The sequence below is a fragment of the Podarcis erhardii genome (genome assembly GCF_964252035.2).
Source record: "Podarcis erhardii genome assembly, chromosome: 16".
Taxonomy (NCBI): domain Eukaryota; kingdom Metazoa; phylum Chordata; class Lepidosauria; order Squamata; family Lacertidae; genus Podarcis; species Podarcis erhardii.
In genome coordinates, this window is record NC_138514.1 from 28,114,316 (window position 1) to 28,120,516 (window position 6,201).

A 6,201-nucleotide genomic window follows, 5' to 3' on the forward strand; every position below is an offset into this window, starting at 1 on the left:
TACAATACTGTGCTTCTGTGCCGCAGTATGATGACTATTAAAGCCATAAGCAGAGAAGTCCCTGTTTCAACTCTTGCTTCGGCCACGAGGCTTTAGGCAAGCTGTTGCTCTTTCAGCCTCAGTCTCCCATCTGCAAAATGGGTGTAATAATACTGTTCAATAAGTACATATCACCAGTGATGTGTTACAGAGTGGAGGACAGAAACATGAACAACTTAAGAACAGCACAACATGCAACGTAAGGAATATCGTTAAAAGACAGAAGAACAAATAATTGGATACAACAAAGTTAGAAAGTTGTGGATGTAGCGCAAAAGACCGCAAAGTTTAAATGGAGATATGCAGGGCATGCGGCAAGGTGGGACTCAGGCCACATAAAACAGTGTTAGTATGGAGACCCTACAGTTGCAAAAGACTTGTTTGATGGGTAGACCATCTAAAACTAGATTTTTAAAGCATTATTATTATTATTATTATTATTATTATTATTATTATTATTATTAACTGTAGGAGACCCTACAGTTGCAAAAGACTTGTTTGATGGGTAGACCATCTAAAACTAGATTTTTTAAGCATTATTATTATTATTATTATTATTATTATTATTATTAACCGCTGCTCTTTGGCTGGAAAGATTCCCAGATCCTGACTGGCAGAATCCGAGACCTGGGAGAAGAAAAGATGGAGGAAGACTGGGAGAAATTCAAGATGTATCTACAAAAACATTGTAATTTGTTTGAATGTTAAGAAGGATGCTAGATTATAAAAAACTGGCCACCACTAAACTAGATTTAAATTTGATGATAAGTGAGACTAAAGAAAATATAAAAATTTTATTTGGAAAAAGTGTTAAATCATATTGGAATGTGTGGACATGAGATTGTAAACAAGTTGATAATTTGTTTGGAAAAATTTTTTTTTAATGATGTAAATGGGAGAGGGGGACGTGAGGGAGTCCAAAGAAGTGAAGAATTTATTGTTATAAAAGTAAGTTTGTTTTATGTGTGCATTTATATTTTAAAAAGAAAGATTCCCAGATCAGCTTCCTTATGATCAATAGTGCATAAAAAAACCCCTGTCTGCATGGTTACAAACTAGAAGACATAGCACAAGAAGAAAAACGGATGAGGAGGGAAGAAGAAAAAATAAGTAAACTCAAAACTCTGTTCCTCGTGTTACAGAAGGCATGGTCAGGCATTCACCTGAACATGTGAACCCTGTATCCATGGAAAGGAGGCCAGAGTGCTCCAGGTTATGCCTGTCCTGATCCCAAAGTCCCTGTGCTCATTGCCCCATGATGTTCGGGCAGCATATACTGGCATGCAAGTTCATGTGATTGGGGGCCTTGAGGGACGCGGGTGGCACTGTGGATTAAACCACAGAGCCTAGGACTTGCCGGTCAGAAGGTCGGCGGTTCGAATCCCCGCGACGGGGTGAGCTCCCATTGCTTGGTCCCTGCTCCTGCCAACCCAGCAGTTCGAAAGCACATCAAAGTGCAAGTAGATAAATAGGTACCGCTCCAGCGGCAAGGTAAACAGCGTTTCCGTGCGCTGTGCTGGTTCGCCAGAAGCGGCTTAGTCATGACCCGGAAGCTGTACGCTGGCTCCCTCAGCCAATAAAGCAAGATGAGCGCCGCAACCCCAGAGCCGTCCGCGACTGGACCTAATGGTCAGGGGTTCCTTTACCTTTACCTTATGCACGTTTGAGCAAAAGCTCATTACTTAGCAGAACCGATGGAACGGTCCTGCTTCCCATTTTCCTCTCTGCTGTATCATGATAGAATGGCTGCTTCCAGTTGACCATTGAGGGAGAGAGAAGTGCGACGGAGTTGTTCTCCCTGTGAAGCCAATGGAAAGGGCCAGACTTCCCTTCTCTCCCTCTGTGGCAGTTGGATGGAATAACTGGCTATGAAGTCAGCACAGTGCCTTCATGTGCTCAAGGTCACTCAGGTAGTCCTGAGTTCAAATCCTTGCCCGGTCACTAGTGAACTAAAGCAAATCACCATCTCTCAGATTACACGCTGCTCCATGGAGGCAGAAGTTTTGTTTTTATAAACGATATAGACCGTGAAACCAGGGGTTGTGAATGGATTGCGAATGGGATAATTCATATAGAGGCCAGAACTGGTAACAATGCAATGTTTCCCTGATCCAGGAAATAAAATGCATCTTCTGTCAGTTAAGCAGTTCTGGAACCTGAAAATCCAGTAAACGTCAGATTCTACCCAATCCAAGGATGGTGTCTTCCTGTGCTTCTGAGTCACAAGATTCTATCCAGGCACTGCCTTGAATAAAGGTCAATCCTGTTCCAGCTCTACGTCCCGCCCCCTCAGCCCCACTTGGACAGGGACAGCATTTCTGCATAGAATCATACAGTTGGAAGGGACCCCAAGGGTCGTCTAGTCCAGCCCCCTGCAATGCAGGAATCTCAGCTGAAGCTTCCATGACAGATGGCCGTCCAACCTCTGCTTGAATCCACCACTTCCCGAGGGTGACCATTCCACTGTCAAACAGCTCTTCCTGCCAGAAAGTTCTTCCTGGTATTTAATCAGAATCTCCTTTTTTGTGACTCGAAGCCATGGGTTCGAGTTCTACCCTCCTGCAATCTAGGATTCATCAGTACAGTGGTACCTCAGGTTACATACGCTTCAGGTTACATATGCTTCAGGTTACAGATTCCACTAACCCAGAAATAGTGCTTCAGGTTAAGAACTTTGCTTCAGGATGAGAACAGAAATTGTGCTCTGGCGGCGCGGCAGCAGCAGGAGGCCCCATTAGCTAAAGTGGTGCTTTAGGTTAAGAACAGTTTCAGGTTAAGTACGGACCTCCGGAATGAATTAAGTACTTAACCCGAGGGACCACTATACAGTGGACCCTCGGGTTACGTTACTTTCGGGTAACGTAATCCTCGGGTTGCGAATGCGGAACTCCCGAAAGTGTATACTTCTGGGTTTTGCCATGCACGCATGTGCAGAAGCGCTCTGCGCACTACACGCATACGCAGAAAGCACTCAATCATGCCTCCGGTTACGAAGTTTTCGGGATGCAGCCAGGCCTCCAGAATGGATTTGTAAACGGAGGTATCACTGTATTTCTTTTTAAGCCATGCTTTTCCAGGAGCAGATCCACACTTTAAAACTGTGCGTCCAAGAAATTTGTTTGTTTGGCTCTTCAGTTTCTCTGGGATTTTAGTGCTGAATTAGAGCAGAAACGGCAAATGACTTTTCTGCAGATTGTCATTTGTTCTCATTCAGCAGTGAAACATAGGTTTTCCCAGGGAAAGTGCTGGGACCAAAAAATAATTTAAAAAAAACCAATGCTCGGACATGGACCTGTAAAGCGTGGACCACAAAAGGAAATCTGGATGAACCCTAAAAGCGTTGCAGCCACGTTGTTGTTTATTACAGTTTTTCATTATCTTTTTTTTGTGTTATTATTCTTTATTGAGTTTTACATTAATTATATACATTTTCCATTCCTTCCTCAAAATATGTTAACTTATACACAAATGTAAACTAAAATAAATCAATACTTCTTCGCATGTGACTCCCTGCCACCTCATTGTGGCTCCTTACTTCTTCCTTATCTTTTTAACTGTGTCGTTTTTCCTTATTTCACTTCTCTTCCATAGTATATGTTACCTATCTGTTATTTACTTTGCAAAATTTGATCGAAACACATCAGAGATGTTGTCTGAGAACAATGTTTTTTCCAGGTACTCTTTAAAGCAGTCCCACTCCTTTTTAAACCTTTGGTTTGGTTGAAACGGGAACTTGAGGTTTGGGGGGGACGACGACGTGGGTTTTTATTTATTTATTTATTTAATTGTTCGGCTAAAGCCATAGTTAAAGCTATGGTTTTCCCAGTAGTGATGTACGGAAGTGAGAGCTGGACCATAAACAAGGCTGATCGCTGAAGAATTGATGCTTTTGAATTATGGTGCTGGAGGAGACTCTTGAGAGTCCCATGGACTGCAAGAAGATCAAACCGATCCATTCTGAAGGAAATCAGCCCTGAGTGCTCACTGGAAGGACAGATCATGAAGCTGAGGCTCCAATACTTTGGCCACCTCATGAGAAGAGAAGACTCCCTGGAAAAGGCCCTGATGTTGGGAAAGATAGAGGGCACTAGGAGAAGGGGACGACAGAGAATGAGATGGCTGGACAGTGTTCTTGAAGATACCAGCATGAGTTTCACCAAACTGTGGGAGATAGTGGAAGACAGGAGTGCCTGGCGTGCTCTGGTCTATGGGGTCACGAAGAGTCGGACACGACTAAACGATTAAACAACAACAAAGCCTTTTATGATTTAGGATCAGGGCACATGAAGTATTTTCCATCTCTATGTGAACTTCTTTGTGTTCCTTCAGCAGAACGCCCCCCGCTGCTCCCCCCGTCTGACGTGAGATGGGTGGCTCTCAGACAAGGGGTCATCTAGGCAGAAGAGCCCCAGTTGCAGGAAATTCTCCTTAGAGATGCATCCAGCTGGTGAGAGGAAACAGAAGAACATTCTGGAATCCATTCTGAAGTTTGAATTTTCATGAAAATTTTGTTGGCGGCTTGTTGACCCATTACTCCCCCAAAACCCGGCAATGCATTACACACATACATACACAATCCAAAAAGAGGACACGGTGCTGCACAAAATGTGCATGTTCTAATTGATGTGTGCCTTTAGAAAAAATTACAGTAATTAAATAGAAATGCAATCTATCTGACCACTCTGGGAAAGACTGTGACCGGGGGAGCTATAAGCCTTCTAGGTCTGCTGTGCAGGTGCTCATTGCTGAGGTACAACTTCAAGGCCCGTTCTAAGAGCTATTTATGTTAAAACTAGGCTTGGAATGAACAGTCCTTAAAACAGAGGACACCTTCAAATAGAGAGCCAGTGTGGTGTAGTGGTTAAGAGCGGTTGTCTCGTAATCTGGTGAACCGGGTTCGCTTCCCCACTCCTCCACATACATCTACTGGGTAACCTTGGGCTAGTCACACTTCTCTGAAGTCTCTCAGCCTCACTCACCTCAGTGTGTTTGTTGTGGGGAAGGAAGGGAAAGGAGAATGTTAGCCGCTTTGAGAATCCTTAGGGTAGTGATAAAGCGGGATATCAAATCCAAACTCTTTTTCATCTTCTTGTAAAGACATGTGGCCACCCTTGATAGAAGTTTCCGGCTGGAGTTCGCTAGAACTGGGGTAGCTGGCAGCCTTGGGGTTTGGGAGGTTGCATAAATCTCTCCCTCTCAGAATCGGAGGCAGGTTTTGCTACCTGTTTGTGAAGTATGTTTGCCTCCATTATTGTCAGGGACTGGACTGAGGAGGAATGGTGGGGACAGCCGCCGCCGCCTCCTGAAACTTTCCGAGAAGCGGAGGACAGTATAGACTTAGAACAGTGGTTTGCAGAAGGGCATAGTTCAGAGGCTGCAGGGGGGAGAAGCTGGGAAATATTGGGAGACGAGCAGCAAGAAGAAGAAGCACCATTGGGGAGAGACAGCTGACAGACTCAGTGTCTCTTGAAAGCATTCCTGACCCTCCTTCTCCCAGGACTCGGCAGGCATTGAGAGTAGGAGAACAGAAAGTGTAGAGGCAGAAAGCACAGATCAGTCGCCGCAAGGGTGACATCGAATAGGAGACACTGAGGGGGTGGGACTTCACTCAGAGCAACGCCATTATCTAAGAGACGGTATTTCTATGTTCTCTCTCAGTGAATGTTGAATAAAAGAATTGGTGAGAAGTCTTCTTGTTATCTTCTTCTTGGCTGCCACCGTGGGAAGGATCAGAATCCCTGAAGCCTGTCAATATCTTATTTATTTATTGCATTTAAAATCATAGAATCATAGAGTTGGAAGGGACCCTGATGATCATCTAGTCCAACCCTGCTGGAATATGCCGCTGTCCCATAAAGGAATCGAACCTGCAACCTTGGCATTATCATCATCACACTCTAACCAACTGAGCTATCCAGGCTGTCCCTGGGTGTTTATATCCTACCTTTTTCTCCAAGGAGCTCAAGGCCAGTGTACATGGTTCTCCCCATCCTCATTTAATCTAAGGTTACCAGGTGTCCCCATTTCCCAGAAACAGTCCCCAGATTTACAAATCAGTCCCCTCACAAAATCCTATCATTCTGACTCATTTCAGTGAAGTGTCCCCGGATTCATTGAAAAAAATCTGGTAACCTTAATTTAATCCCCACAACAACCCTGTGA